Genomic DNA, 16716 nt, shown 5'->3' on the forward strand with positions numbered 1-16716 from the left:
TGCACACGCACAGGTGTTTTTATTTCCCCTGGCTGTGCAGACTGCTGTTAGGTTAAGTGGAAACACCTGTGAGACTGTAATATGCACCTCCTTTAAAGGATGTTAAGCATAGCATGTGTGCTTATCTAGTTTCACTTTAAGTGTTCTTATCTTTAAAAAGTTTTTATCCAAAACTAGGCATTGTAAAAAGGGACAGGGTATCATCTACAAAATCTGGCCAAGTGAAATAGAGAGCACAACTTGAGCTCTGTGTTTTTATTCTGAAGGTGTTTCATGCTCTCTCTACCATCCAGAGCTTCTCTGCTGAACAGAGATTCACACACATCTTTATCTGTCACTGTCGCTGCAGCTTGTTGTTGGCTTCAAGGAAGTGTCTAAACTGCCTTGACTGAACTCAGTCTGCAGTGCCTTTTCTCAGTGGGGGTATTTCCTAAAATATTGGTTTTGATTTGGTTGGTGATGTGATTCTTGCTTACCTTCCAACACCCCCGTGCACACGCTCACCAATACTCCCATGCATCATTTGCAAGTATGATTTTTGAGAAGGCCTATGCTGCCTTGGTGAATTGCAAATAAGTACAAAGAGAGAAATCCTGTGGAAACTCTGATTTCAGCTTCGTATTTAAATTTTTCTTTTTCAGCCGTGGTTGACAGTAGAGAGGGTACAGTGTGTTGCTCAGTTGTTGTGTTGCTGCTAATGTTGAATACACATCAGGGGCGAGCTAAGATGTAGAAGCAGCCAGCTGTATCCTCTTCCAAAACGTCTGTTTGTTTTACTTCTCATTCCAAGGCACCGTGGCTTCGCCCCTCCACTCTCACTCTCAGATCCCGAGCTCCCAAAGTGAAAGCGGCACAGCAATCTCTGGGCTCATTGACTGTGGGGCCTGAGGGGGTTTGTGGTAAAAGTCTAGGCACGTATTAGCTCTGCAGTGCTGGCTGACCCAGACTGGTCCCTGGCCACATAACCACAGTCTCATGCCTACTCAAAGGGCCTCTGTGTGGGAATGTGCCGCCACGGAGCCTGGCCCCTCTGGAACATCATCCGTGGGATATGCAGAGCTGGCCAGTTGACGGGCAGGTATGTAAGCACAAGGTGGCTGGAAGGCTGCCCCGCTGCCTTCTCGTATCATGTTTAAGAGGCCTGTGTGGGGGGTTTTATTCCCCTGCATCATTCCCTCAATCCAGTCTCATTGCTGCTCTTTTCCATGTGCAAAATTCTGCTTCCAATCTCTTCTTGTGCAAATCTCTATCCATGTCCAAATCTCCATATACCTCTGGTTTCTTTCTGAGCGTCTGTGCCACTCTCCCCATCGCTGCGGCTCCTTTGCTCTGTGCTGTTCCTCCGACTGTCTCTAGCTGCTGTGGCGTTATAATTAATTGATAAGTCCCCAGTCTTCCTGTCATCTAATGCTGTTCCTTCCTTCCGTCTTCTCCCTCTTCCCACCTCTCTCCTGTTATTTGCTTCCTCTCTCTTCATTCCCCAATCAGCCCTCTCCTCCACACTTCCTCCCTCTCATCCCATCTTCCACTCGCAGTGTTGTGCCTGTTTCCTTACCTAATTAGGAATCCCCTGTAGGTTTTGGTTACAAAGCAGAATATTTACTGTGAGCAGTTCAGCCATGGGTTTCTGGGTCACGTAAGGAGAAAGGGAGGCTGATCCGCCTAAAGATTGAGGCTTAACATCACTAATTCATTACCGGCCTAAGTAACACATTAGTGTGATTATATTACCCTCCTTACTAATAAAGTAGTGTAAAGCATTATAGTTTAATTTTTGGTAATCGTATTAAAGTCCTGGACTAGCTGAAGCAACTTGCCTTACATATAGGATGTCTTTATTTAATCGCCGATTCATTGCACGCTGAACATTGTTTTGAAATTACACTTAATATGCACATGCAGGCGTGAGCTGTTACCTAGCAACAGCCGCTGTAAGTGGGTGAAGACAGATGAGTGAGGGGAGGACAGATGCTGAAGTTGGAGCTGGAAGTTTAAGAATGGCAGAGGATATTGGGTGCTTCCAAATGTGGAGAGACGCTCATTATTTTGAATTGACTTCCTAGAGAGACAATAATTTGAGCTGGAAGTTAGCTGTAAGCTATTTCCATGTCAGGAAGTCTCGTGGCGGTTCTTAGCTGTGAACTTAATATACTTCATTGAGATGTCTGAGTTTGAGGCAGTAGTTTGAGTCAGTGTTTGCTCTGTACGCGGGCAACGATATGCACATACTATTTATACAGTCTGACTTTCTACTGACTTTGCAGTGATTTACTTTCTTGAAAATGCAGTGTTAGTTTCATGGAAATGTAAATGCGCAAATTCCCTTTGTTTCTGAGCATATTGAGGACTTCTTGTTCAACCCTGAAATACATACTGTGAGCAAACCTTTTCTCTTTGTGACTGACTTCTCGCTCATGTTTTTCTGCTGGTTTTCTAATGTAGTTAAAGGGACTATTTCGATCTCTTGAAGCTGGGTTGTATGAGGTGCTTCTCCATAGTCAGTGTATTATGTACAGTAGATGTCGGTTGGCACACCCCCAGTTTAGAGAGGCAGGCAGGAATGCCGCCAGGGAAGCCAAGCAATGTAGTGCTGTGGACGGGGGCAGAAGCAAAATGTGTTTTAGCCACCTACACAAACAATCTATATCAGTTTGAGTGTACGCTGTACTGAGAATGTTTTCACTGCCTCACCTTCCTGCAGACAGACCTTTTTGATGGGGAAGCCGTTAATGGCTTCATTAATGTTCCCTGTCAATGCTTGTGTGAAGCCACCAGACTGCATTGAGAAAGACAGTCATTTTAGCTCACTGAACACGGGAGCTGCTGGTCTATTGCTGCCTTGATCAGTGAGTTTGTTTGTGTTATTGTGTGACTTTGGTGAGTCTGAACAAACCCTTTTAAATGGCTAGTCACACAATAGCACAAACAATCAAACTGATCGAGGCAGCGACAGACTTCTGTAATCAGTGATATTAAATTGATGTTTTTCTCAATACAGATTGATATAACTGATGGCAGGGTAAAGTGGTGAAAATATTTTAAATGGTGTAAAATTATATTGTTTTTTTCTTAGTTGGGATTTGTTTAGATGGCTTAGATACATTTTGCTGCTGCCCCCATACATACCAGGACATTGCTTAGCTTTATTGTCAGTACTCCAGCCTGCTTCTATAATCTGGGGGCCTACTGACTGACATCTACTGTATGCAGGCCAGTCATAAGGAAATATGCACAGGGAGACAAAATATAATACATATCACTATGCAAAACTATACACTTCCTGCGAATATGATACAATTAATCATATGTCTGCATGTATTTTGTATCAACTCTGTGCTAAGACCTTATTTTCTTATTTTGGAAAGCAGAGGTAGTCACATGTGTGTCCTGCCCTCCAATGAATGACTAGAGAAAAGTAAAATCAAACATAAATTGAAGAAATTACTGCAAGGTATTAAATCATAACATCAAATAAACTATTTTGACATTGGCAATGTTCCTTTTTAACTTTGGCGCATCATTTAGAGCCTTTCTCACAAGACAGCCCAGTCCTCTGGTTTAATATGATTTATATGTCTTCACTGTAGCTTTAACACTGAGCAGGTTTTTTTTTAGTAAAATTAGTCTGCCTCACTTCTTACCTTCAGCTCTGTCTTTCACACCTGCTGTGTCTTCATATTGTTTTTTGGTCCCAGACATTTGGTCATTGCCTCTCTGCTTCTTTCATTTTCATGTTCTCTCTGCACCCTGGAGTTAATCAGGCAGCAGTCTGCCTCACGTGTTTTACAGGCACTTGTGAGTTTTGCACATGGTGTACCTGACCCATGTCAGATGGGCTGCACCATTTCGTGAAATTCACAAAATGAAATGTGTTTTAATGATAAATTTGTTGTTAGTGATTTAAGTCAGTAAGTAAATTGTTGTACTTGATCCAATTGATCCAATTTAAGGGTCAATCATATACCTTTTCATGGGCCCCCTCTTGCCTTGGGCTGGGGCCATCTGTACCCTTTGACCCCTCTGATGGCAGGCCTGACTATGTATTATATTGACCATGAATAAGAATCTCAACTTCAGGAGATTGTAACTATTCTTGTTGAAGCACAAAATGAAATCACATATCAGAGAAAAGAGATCCCATTATTTATTGAAGAATCTTTTCACTATATAATGACGAAAACTGTCTGTGGGTGTCTCTGTTCCATGTTTTTTTCCTCACTGACTTGGTCAATCCATGTGAAATTTGGCACAGTGGTAGACGGTCATGGGAGGATGTGAATGAAGCAATATTACATCAATTGGCCAAAGGGGGGCGCTGTAGCAACTGATTGAAATTGCAAACTTTGATTGGGCATATCTCATGCCCCGTATGTCGTAGAAACATGAAACTTTGCACAGAGATGCCTCTCCTCATGAGGAACAAATTTGTCTCAAGAACCCATAACTTCCGGTTATATAGATTTTCTGTCATTTTGAATTTTTTTTAAAAACACTTAAAATCGATCTCTTCCTAGGAAGTTTGAGCGATCTGCATGAAACTCTGTGAACATAATCTTGAGACCAATATCTAAAGTTCCCTCTTGGCAAAAGTTGGAAAACTTACTAAAACTGAGCTTCTATAAGGCAATGAATATTGCAGAGGGCGTGGCTCATCACATAAAGGTGTATAACATCTCAAGGGTTTCACCCATCACCATACAACTTTGTAGGCATATGACCACACATAATCTGAGGGGACCCTCCATTATTGACCCCATCAAACAAAATGGGGGCGCTAGAGAGCTAATGTCTTATCTAGGCCTAACCGCCATATTGATTTTTACTAAACTTGGTAGATATGTAGAACAGGACGCCTCAAGGTGACTGGAGAAATTTAACTCTAATTGGCAACTGGGTGGCGCTATAACAACAGAAAAATGCTTAAAAATGGCTAAAATGCGACCAATCGCTGTGGCTCCCCCTGTGGACCAGTGTTGTTGTTTTTTCTAATTTTTGGTATGACTAAGTCATGGTATGGTATGCTGTACATAATCACAGAAACTGTCAGTGTGTCATTCTGTCAGTCAGTCATTCTGTCTGTCCCACGTTTTTCTACTCACTGACGTGGTCAATCTATGTGAAACTGCACATAGGCATTGCGGATTGGCATAGGTAGAAGGTGACAAAGCTACCAATGGGTATGGACTAGTTGTTTATTCTTTGTAAAACAAGGTGATTTCTTTAAATAGAACATTTCATACATAGTGGCAGTTCAAAGGGCTTTACGAACTGTATAATAGAATACAAAACATTAAAGCTAGAAAAGAATGAAAACTCAACTGAGCGTGGTGTAAGTCAGCTGAGGATGTGAATCATCAACTTCAATGAAGAAACCCATATTGATTGTGTTCGTGTTTCGGTGATCACATATCACAAACATAAAACATAAAAGCTAACTGTATACACGCTGGTGAGAATGCAGCGAATAATTAATCATTATTGGAAATCGCTCCAGCTGGCCCATGACACCCACCAAGAGCTCCCCTGTCAGCATCCCTCATTACTTGCAGTGTTTAATCAGATGAGTGACAGGTGACAGAGGTTAAGCACAGCAAATTTGATTGACACAAATGGAAAGAAACACTCATCTTCCCGAGGGGATCAGAGTGTGTCATGATTGCCGAGTGATGCAATTAAAGGATTCCCAGCAGAGGACTTAACTGCTGTGCTGGAGGCACTTTACAGGAGCCGCTTCAGGAGCAGCACCTCCAAGGAAATGGCGGATTAGAAGCAGCTCATTTTCATGTCATGGATGTCATACAGCCTGCCTGTCATAACTGGAAATAGACCTGGGGATGTCGAAGGCACGCACAGTGTTTATATAGCAGGCAGAGGCATGAAGAAAAGACATTTTCATTACACATAGAAGAATCAGATGGCAGGCGCAGGTGCTCTAACATGTTAGCCTCAAGCTGTTTGTTTGGTAAAGTACCTGCATCTTTAATACTGACAAGCCTAATACCTTAATAAATATCTAATTGTGCATGTGGAGGGGTAGTTGGGGGGTCAACAGGTGCAGCCAGTCAGATTCCATCGAGCACAAACCACAGGGTGGTGTCTGATTAAAGATGCAGTAGCCAACATACACAGCTTCACATTCTCATGACAGTGTGTCGTTCCAGTTTACTGTACCTCACTGTTACTTTGCCTTGTGGCAACAGAGAAAGAGAAAAACGATTAGCAAGTACTTGGGTTGTTCAATATTAAGATCCACTTGATGGCGGTAATTATTCAGAAGACTGGGCTGCGACACGGAAGAAATCTGTTTTATTAACAGAGCTGTGACTAACAGTTTTTTGTCAATAATTTAGTGATTAATTATCTGTGGGTTACCAACCTGTATTGCACTGTGGAGCATTTTATATTGATAATGTTACAGTTCAGCTACAGTGCAGCCTGCAGGGGAGCTTTTGAGGGCCAGGGCCACCTAGAGGCTAACATTGGTATTTATCAACCTGGATATTATTTTCCCATGTTTTTGTGTCTAAGTGACTAATCGAGACAACTGTTTTAGAAATTGGTCTGGTGCTGGCAGCGGCAAAACCAGGCTGGAGTGTAATGTTAATTGTGCATTGTTAATATACGTCCACTCAAAGTGCTTGTTTTTACCATTGACAGGTTGAGAGTGTTAATTTTAGTGTCTGACAACATTATGGAAAGGATCCCTACAGGGTGTTAATGATAATAATTTGATTTTTAAATGATATATTTTGGGCGGGGCAACACAATGGTTTGAGTTGAAGGTGTGAAAAAGAATAGTATCAGTCACATTGTTAACACTGTGCTACATTACAGAGAAATACAAACCGTACTAATGAACCTTCATCAATATAGGCCTATATTTTATCTACAAGTGCACGTTACACACTGAGCGAGCCGCCTGTTAATGATGCTGTGGGCTAATGGGCATGTAGCTACTGACATGTTTCAGATGATACGTCATGTTTGTAGTCAACCAATGAAGATGAGTTTACATATCACCTTGGGTTCGTCCTTCACCTTCTCAAAATGATCCCACACTTTGGATTTCCCGGCTGACATGTTATTAACTAGCCTGTGGAATAACCGCAGGTACCAGCCCTGGAAATGAGAGGCTGTACACATGCCATGTCCTTACCCACCTGGAAAACAAGGTCGGGTCCTACTCGGTGTGGCGGCAGGTTGCGTCTGGCACCACATTCCCTATTTACCTGAAATCCTGAGTGCAGAGCTTAACTTCTTCCAGGCGCTGTTTATAAGTGTGTAGGCCTATCATCTGTGGGACAGATGTAAAGCTCTGGGTAGCCCTGCACTATAACATGATCAACTTTTCCGTATTTATCAGACTGAATGTTTATAGAAGAAGGGAAAGATATCTGTCAGCTGTGATTGGTTTGTAACGTGACTCCTGTCTGACTGCATGGCCTCTTCCTGTGTCTGTCCTTTCAAATTAAATTCACACATGGTCCAGTCACATAGGTTTTGATTTATTTTGACTAAGCACAACTCCTAATAGAGTTTCATGTTTGTTTATTTTTTTCTGCGAGTAAGCGGATCAATGAAACCTTGCAGACTAATGACCTTTGTGGTCGACTAATGTTTTGTTGACTATTAGGGGGCAGCCATACTACAGAGACAGACCATTGTGTTGAAGAGAAAACTCCTTTTTGTTTAACCAGAAACAGCCCCAAAATCACCAAACCTACCAGATTCTATTTAAATTAACAGTTATTTTATCATTGTAAAACTTCATTTAAAGTTGGCAGAAACAAAATAAAACTCACTAAAGCCATCTTGATTCGTCTTTCCACTTTTCCAACAACCACCAGCGCTGGTTTAGTTAAAATAAACCCTTAATTTACACAGTTAGATGTGAAAATACGTTGGCTCTGTACACACTAAAATAACTGTTTATTTAAATAGAGTTTGGTGGGTTTGCTGATGGTGCTTTTAAGGCCATTTTGGGTTAAACAAAAAGGATCTTAGTCTTTAAGAAAATGGTCTTTGTCTGTAGGGATCCTTTCCATAATGTCAGAGAAAACAATCCGAGCCTGTTAGCAGCATAAACAAACACTTTTGGTGGACGTAAGTTGATGGTGCCGAAATGCCCCGCGTGGTTACACTGCAGCCTGTTTCTCTGCTGCTGACTGCAGAACTCTCGCTCAATACTGTGCCTATTGCAAAAATAATTTTCTCTGTTAGTCACTCAGACAGAAAAACATGGGAAAATAGTGTCCAGACTGAAAATACTAAAGTTACCCTTTAACACAGAAGACTAAAGCTTTAAGGTCAGGGTACGCTTGGTATGAAGTCGATTGTACAAAGAGCTGTTAAAAGCACGTGGAGGAAAAATAAGCATTCAGACCTGTACAAAGGCGGGGTGAAAATCTTAAAATGATGATACACACTTTAAGGCCGTCTCTCCTTGAAGGCATTGATGGTGTCGACTCTTCTGTGCACACAAAGTGACAGTGACTGTCTGGAGAATAAGAAAAGAACGTTTTAGAGAGAATATATTAAAATGTCCTGCTCTCCTTTAGCACTAGTCGTATATTGTTGATGCAGCGTGTACGGCATTTGGTTTCTTGTTTGGGGTCTTGCAAACGCAGCCATGTGATTTATTCAAGGTATATGATAGACACTTCTCCTCTCACATTGCTGTTGAGAGCATGGCATTGTGTTTGATGTATAGCAGTATATGGATCTTAAAAGTGTGTCCCCTGTCAATACGCATTGCCTCTTCTTTCACAAAGCAATTGCTTCAATGTTCAATTCATTATCTCATTATAAAAGCTGCCGTGCTGACAAAAGAAAAAAATAATTCTTTGTAGGTTTCTATCTAGTGTTGTTGATTAAATATGTTGTCTTTAAGGGTTTCACTTCTTGACACAATTGTCTCTGCTGTTCTGTACATTTTATTGATCTCATTACCTGCATGCTAATGCTGTAGACATTTGCACAAGACGTGTTTTCACACATGACTGCCTGCCTGTAACACTGCTCAAGGAAGCAGGTTCTCTTTATAGAAATGCAGTAGATGAGGGATAGGTGTAGGTGTATCATGTCAGATTTATACCTCGTCTATCAGGGATGGGAGGGTGTTTTCATGCTGTTCACCAAAACCCACAGTAGACTACCTCGTGAATAATGCAGTGCCTTAGGTGGAAATACAGCCTTGGGCATTTTTATTTCCCATGCAGTTTGAATCTCCAGAGAATTTGCATTTCAGCCAGTTGTTTTTCATGTGGATTGCGAGTAATACTACAAATTGGAGTACTCCAGTGTGCCTTGTTGGGTGTTCTATAATGGCATTCATAGTCTTTTTAAATTACACAAATAATTGCACACGCGGCGCTGAATAGTGATGGCAGAGTGGGACACTCAAGGTGCTATACACAAGCTGAAACATAGATTTTAAAGTTCAGTCGAGGCAAGAAAACTCTCTGCTCCTGTTTGAAAAGCATCAGGCCTGCCCTAAAATGGTTCAATCAGAAGCCTCACAATGAGAGACTGGATTCAAATCAAAGGATCTCAAAGTCCTCTCATCTTTTGTGTACTGGCCAGCTCTATCTGAGCCTGCATCTCTAAAAGAAAAAAAAAAAAAAAAAAAAGACGCCTTTTTTTTTCTCCTCCTCTTCTGATGCAGTGAAGAACATGCCTTCAGCGCTTCCTCAGAATTCAGAGGAGATTTCCGCTGAGTAGCTCGACCTCACAGCCTAATCACCAGATCTAAAACTCCAGCAGAGCTCCAGGCCGCACCGAGAGGGATAAAACCCCCTCCTGCTCTTGCTTCCTCCGGCCCCACATGCCAGGACACAATTAATTCATACTGCTGGCAGCCTTGGTCCGTCCCAATAGTACAACTCTCATCCCTTGCGCTCATTTCTGTCTGTATTTGCATAATATCAATTTGGTTTGTAATGGCCTATTGGGGAACACAGTCTGCAAGTTTGCATAAATAAGAGGAGAAAAAAAATGCATATGCCTCATTCAAGTGATGTTTATGGTCAAAGAACAGAACTAAATATTCTCCTCTTACAGTGGAGGTGGTGAGGGAATTCATTCTTAACTGGGCAAAGTGTAGACTTTGACTGAACTTGATGTGAAGGAAGTTTCTGCGTGTGAAGCTTTTTTCTAACAGAGTTGCCATCAGAGGTCTCCTGCTCTCTGAGGAGTATTGTATATGTGTGTGTGTGTGTGTGTGTGTGTGTGTGTGTGTGTGTAGAGAGAGAGAGAGAGAAGAAGGGTGTTGATGAATTTAATCACATATAGGCAAACTGGATGTGGGCTGAGTAGGTGAGTGAATAAGTGGAAAACACTCTCTACCTTTTTTCCTGGATGAATAATCATACAGTCCTGCCACACTCCTCCTCTGTTGGCAGCTTCTGAGAAACACACACACACACACACACACACACACACACACACACACACAAAAAGAGATAGGGAGTCACAGTCAGAGAAACAGAAAGAGAGACAGACAGGAAGAGGGAGATGAAGAGAAATAGAGCGAGAGTGATGAGATGGGATGAAACGGTGCAACAGCGCAGAGGAGAAGATTAGGTGAGGGCCAAACTAAATCTAGAAAGCAATCCCCCCTCTCTGCGGGCATTTACAGTAGAGCCAGAATCTGTATTAACGAAGCTTGTAGGAACGAGAACTGAAAGCATCATAGCACGTTGCATGACTAAATATAAATCGGCAGCTTGGTTCGAATATCATTTATAGAAGACAGACGAGGAAATAAGACAAAGGGAAAACATCTACTTGAGGTGTGGATGGTGTACGTGGCTCATGATGAAACAGATCCCCTCCCTGCAGGCGGAGTACTGAAACAAGCACCGTGTGACTGATGTGTGCTCCCGTGCAGAGGGCATTTACAAACCGTACAGGGTGATGGGATGTGTTTCTGCAATGTGTTGGTGCCTGAAAGGGAGAATGCTCTTTTCACATGTCTCTCCTCCATGAGGAGGTCAGGGATCAAGACCAGCGTCGGAGGATCAACACTTGAGGGAGGAGAAATTCAGTTTCTTGCCAACACTTTTTTATTTATTTCTCTACTCACCAGGTCAGTGGTGTCCGGTCTTTTTCGACCCCCACAGCACCTTCACATGAGCTCAGGTTGCCCTGCGTGATGTAAGACAGACTTGTCTACTTGTTATATTCGCTTTCCATCTTCAGTTTGACAGTGCGTCCACTCTAACTGATATTTGTGGGGAGGGGGAATTCAATTTTCCCAAACCAGACACCAACATATCAACTTCAACATTTTGTCATTTTGAGTCCACTCTGATGCGTAGCCATGGCAACATACTTGTTTTGCCTGGGTTTTAAAAGTGGAGTGAAACAAAGTTCATGTTCGTGTTATTCCCAGAATATTTTATTCTCATATGATGCCGCTTGCAAATCCCATGTGTCATATCCAAGTCCTCCTTAACTTCTGTCTTAAAAAATCCCAAATAAGTGCAGACGTTTGATTTAAACGTTGATGGCTCATTTCTGATTTTCTTTCTCCGCTGCCTCCATCTTGGTTTTGGTAAACTTTCTGCCAGATGCTGCTGACTGTGACCTCTGCTGACCTCATCAGGAAAAAAAATCATCACCATCTAGTGGACTGAAAAAGCAATTGATTTTATTATGCTCGTACCAAAAGTTGTATTAAAATGTGTATGTGCAAAAATGAATGATGTATATAATAAAAAGATCAATACTTGGTGTCCGTGTATCGATACAAAATCGCCATGCAAAATATCGTGATGCTATGCTGCATCAATTTTTCCCTCCATCCCTACTTGATAGCAGCATTTATCTCGTCTATAGCGCTTTCCATTGTTATGTAGTTCTCAGTTGTTACATCGTACACCTTGACAACGACTTGACAATGGCGTTAGTCCCGCCTCTGGCGCTAATTGGCTAATTAAGTCCAACCATGGCACTCATTGGTTGCTTTTTATTTCAACTGAGAAACTGCTGATGCTAGATGGGTCCCTGAATCCCTCAACTTGAAATCGTTGGAGTGAATGGATTTAAAGATCTTAACCCAGGCAACAAGTTACCTCTTTATTCATAAAAAGTGGATATTGTTACAGGTTTTTTTTTTTAAAAAAATATAGTGATCCTGGAATTGTGCGTAAATGAGTATCCCTGGCCTCTGTTTTTTTCAGTAGGTTCGGTCAAGATTGGGCTCGGTCTACTTCCACTTGTGTAGCAGCTGGTAGTTCCCAACATGTCATCATTACAGTTACCTCTGTCATCTTCTCTGCCTGCTTGTTAACTAGTTTTCATTTACTCTGTCATAGCATGTGATGTTAAGGTCTTACTACTAGGTCTAAAACCAACAATGATTATCATCACTGATTGATCTACACATTATTATCTTGACTCATTGATCCTTCAGTCTATCAAATGTTAAAAAAAAATTACAATTAAGAGATTTCTGATTTTGTCAGATTGACAGTTCAAAACCCAACGAGTTCAAACCAGTTCACTGTCAAAGAAACGCAGCAAATGCTCAGCTGGAGACGAAACTTCTGAAGATTTGGGATTTTTGCTTGAAAATTAATCAATTATCAAAATAGTTGCAGATTAATCTCTGAACTGATTGAATAATGGATTCTTTTTTTGCTCTAGTGGCAACTGACTCAGAGCAGTGGGAGGTTTGTTATGATATGAATCATAATTTCTATTTTTACAAATTAGCTGTGGCAACTGCAGACGTCCTCCCCATGTTACAAGAGGGTATCACTGGGAATCACTGCACTAGATAACCTTATGACCCTCTGTGCATTATCCTGTTTGTTTGTCGTCAATAATTGATATGCAGAACCCACAAGCCTCTGAGAAAATGGTTTAAGAGAGGCTGCAGATAACATCTTCAAATAAGGTCACTGTAGATTTTTTTGTTTGTTTTTCTTTTAAAGAAAATACTTATATTATTATTTATTTACTGGCATTTATCTGTGCAAGTGGATTGTTGTTATGGGATGTGGCATGTATGTCCTCTGCTTTGGACACTGAATGGCTGTCTTCATCTTGTTGTGACGAGGAAGGACTGATGAAACGTCAGGGATCATGATGGAAATAAGTCCTGGACATAGCTGAAATTTTTAATACTCTATTTGAATTTTGTCAGAGATACTACACCAGGCTATCTTTTGTTTTATTGTTGCAGTTATTCGACCTCAAAGTTAAACGATTGTTTACAACTTTCCCACTGTGCTGCTAATAAGCTTCTTCACTCCCTTGTATGTTTGAAAATGGACTCCCACATCCTAATCAAATATTTGTAGCAGCCTCCTAATGCAGTTACAGAGAGATCTGATGGAGGCTTTGCTTGCATATTCTAATTATGTGAATAAGAACAGCGTGGTGGTGCATTTTAATATGAGACTTTGCCTGCGCTAATTAAATTGCACAAGTGTCTGCACCAGAAATACATGATATCTAAATGAATTAAAAACATCTATGGACTATCACATTTAAAGACACATAGTTTTTATTAGAATAATGATAATTTTAAAAACTTTTTTTTACACTTTAGCTAAAAAAATATCAGCCATACAATTTGCATTTCAGATACACATTTAAACAAATCTACATATCTTGTCAGATTTCCCCTGCAGCATTGTAGGCTGTTGTTTAGAGGTCATAGTTTAATCATTTTTATGTACCTTAATATTCAGTAAACACTAGTACTTGGTAAGGTATCACATGCAGGGCCACTAAGAAATTAGTAACTCGAGTAAACAATTCATAAACATTCGAGGGTGCATATTCTGAAAAAAGTAGTCCAAGCTTTCAGATGTTGAAGTTCTGCAGTGAACTGCTGCTTGCAGCCTCAGTCTGCTTTGTGTAATCTTTTTAAATGTCAAATCAAAAACTAAAACGGAGTCGTGTAGAGGATCAGACGGTAGAAACGTGTGAGATGATTCACCTTGAATAAAAGTGGAAATATAAAGTAATGAAGCTCATTAGCACATAAAAGTAGGACGTGGCAAGAAAAGAAAAATGAAGAAGACATAAAGCTTGTTAAAATAAAACTCCAGATATCTGCTGCATTACTGTGCACAACATGATTTATGAAACAAATCTAATGTTTTATGTTGGTCCAGTGAGACGATGATGTTGTTTGTTGCTTTTAGCCAAGCTAGCAGCATAGCTCTATAGTTGGCAATATCGGTCTGACTTTGGGTTTAATGCTAATTAGCAAATGTTAGCATGCTTAAATATGGTGATGGAGCATTGTCACTGTGAGTGTGCTACCATGCTGATGTTAGCATTTAGCTCAAAGCATTGCTGCGTCTCAGTAAGGCCTCAGAAAGCCATTAGCATGTACTCTCTTGGGGCCCAAATGACCTATAGTCCATGATCTACAGCAGTGGTCCCCTACTGGTCCAGATTTCTCTGTAGTCATTAGTTAAAGGTCCACACAGTTTAATGAATTCAGCATCATACTTGCGTTTGGCCATGTCATGGAGCTAGTGTTGTTTCTTAAATAGCGATGATGTGAAGGTGATGAAGAAGACTCCGATGACACCATCTTGCTTGCATAAAGAAAAGGTTTATTAGAAGAAGTACAGCATGTATCAAGCATCTAGAATGCTTGGAGAGGGTTCGAAGCCAATATGAACTGCTCTGAAACACAGTCCCAAATTACTCCCATTATATAGACTCGCTGTTTCTGTGAAATGTGAGACAAAGTCAAACAGACAACAGAGAGTCACCCTAGTTGGACTTCACCAAACCTACACCTTGGGCCATAAATATCTTCTTGACCCTGACCATATATGCTTTTGACCCTGGGCCCCTTACTGGTCATCTGTTCCAAAACTTCAGAGCAAATGATAATACACTACACTAGTTTGCTGTCTCTGTCAAGTAGCTGTGCGTTAGTCACTCACTCTACAGCAGGAAACAGCACTTCGAAATAAAAGCTCTGTATTGGAAATTCACTGTACTTAAAAATAATGTGTGTTTTTTACAAACTTGACATGTTTGTGAGTTACTTGCAGTCCAATCAGAATGGACCCACTTTTAGACCATGACCCACCACTTGGGAACCACTGGTCTAAAGCGCATAGCACAGGGCGCATGGCACAAGAGGCAAAGGTAATGTCACTGCTACAAATATTGTGGGACATTTAAGCAGCAAAATTAAAAACTGTTGTTATAACCTTGACAGTGGAAACAGAACTAAACTTTTAGCTTCTGAAATAATCAATGAAGTTACGCTGCTCCTCGTGGGTAAATGCACACTGCGCCTCTCTTAATGGGGAGTCTGCAGCGAAACAGCAGCAGACAACAGCTCTGTTTACATTTGGAGAATGTAATTAAGATTTCCTTTTATATATTTATGTATAGGCCTATAATTTTCCCTCTCCTCCCTTACAATTTCTTTTGTGCTTTCATTTCACCTGTGTGTGAAATTGATTGTAAAAGCTTTGTGACCCTGTGTATGTAAGCACATGTATTATCTATATAATGGGCCCTTTAAGAAGCAGGAAAACACTGCACCATTCTGATGTTAGACCAGGTTTTTGTTGGTCAATGACACAGTTGCTTTCTGCAGCCCTTATAATAGCAATACGCCAACAATACGCCTGAACACACCTCATTGTAAGACTGGCTGTGAAAATGACAGCGCTTTGTTGTGCGCCATTTTTTGGCACGTGCAAGATCGGGCCCTTAGTCTTATAACAGTGCATTATTACAAAATATGAGTTAAAAGACAAGAGGGCCTCCCAGACTTTTTTAGCATCCAGCAGGGCCCGTGTGTAAACCCAGTGGTCACTTTTAAGGGTCACAGCCTGCCTAGCTCCCACACTGTCGCACTGATCCGACTGCAGTGACCTTTAATGGACCACACCATTCTGCTGCACCTCAGAGACCAGTTAGTGACAACAGGACCTTACACTGTCCATGCAGCCACACTACCATCACAGCAACAGGGGACACTCTGACACACTCTCCCTGACTCGCCTCCCTAGTAGCTGTATTGCACCCCACTGAGCAACAGACATAGATCCCCATAACCTTTCCTTACACACACATGCACACACTTGCTCTACAAAGCCTTCAGTGTTTTATTCAGCACACATCTTTGCTCCCCAGCACGTCGTTTTGTCGAATCCTCTTGTCGTGCTCTTGCTTTTGAAGATCTCATTTCTGACCAGGAGTGATGAGGATGTTAATAATAACCCCATGCAGTGTTATCATAACCCTGAATAGAATACTCGAGGCAACAGACTCCCTCTCCTCCTGTCCAATTTCTTTGGTGTTTTTTCAGCAATTTGCCACTGGGACTCTGCAGGGCAGCACACTAGAGAAGACAGGCGACAAAATGGGCATAATGACTGGCCTGAGGGGGGAGACGGAGACAAAGAGCGGTGAACTGTTAGACAGTTTTAACCTCATCAACAATGAGGCCACATCTGAGGGCAACAAGGTGACTTGAGACTGATTAAAGGATGAAAGGTTACTAAACAAGTTGCATGGGGTGCTTACCTATGGAGACCAAACAGAGAGGAAATGTGGTTTAGTTGAGATAAGAGGAGCATCTCGATGCGGATGATAGAAGGGACATGATTGTCATTCACCTCTCTACTAATGTGATTATCATCCGAAATACGGCAGCCATTGAACATAACCCCACACCCCCTAGCGTATTGCTTAACACCATCTTTTTTGATAAAGTGTTAA

General features: G+C 41.3%; 1 long non-coding RNA gene across 2 annotated transcripts in view; it reads left to right on the forward strand.

The window, feature by feature from the left end:
• Positions 1 to 16716, forward strand: part of LOC125903058 (uncharacterized) — a 32144-nt gene that overhangs the window by 173 nt on the left and 15255 nt on the right. Inside the window, exon 1 of one of the 2 annotated variants that reach the window (XR_007451235.1) lies at positions 850 to 1078. The exons of the other annotated variant lie outside the window; for it this stretch is intronic. This is a non-coding gene — a long non-coding RNA (uncharacterized LOC125903058). Of the gene's footprint in view, positions 1 to 849; positions 1079 to 16716 lie in introns of those variants that run through there. 2 annotated transcript variants of the gene reach the window in all.

This window comes from Epinephelus fuscoguttatus, linkage group LG16 (genome assembly GCF_011397635.1).
Source record: "Epinephelus fuscoguttatus linkage group LG16, E.fuscoguttatus.final_Chr_v1".
Classification (NCBI taxonomy): domain Eukaryota; kingdom Metazoa; phylum Chordata; class Actinopteri; order Perciformes; family Serranidae; genus Epinephelus; species Epinephelus fuscoguttatus.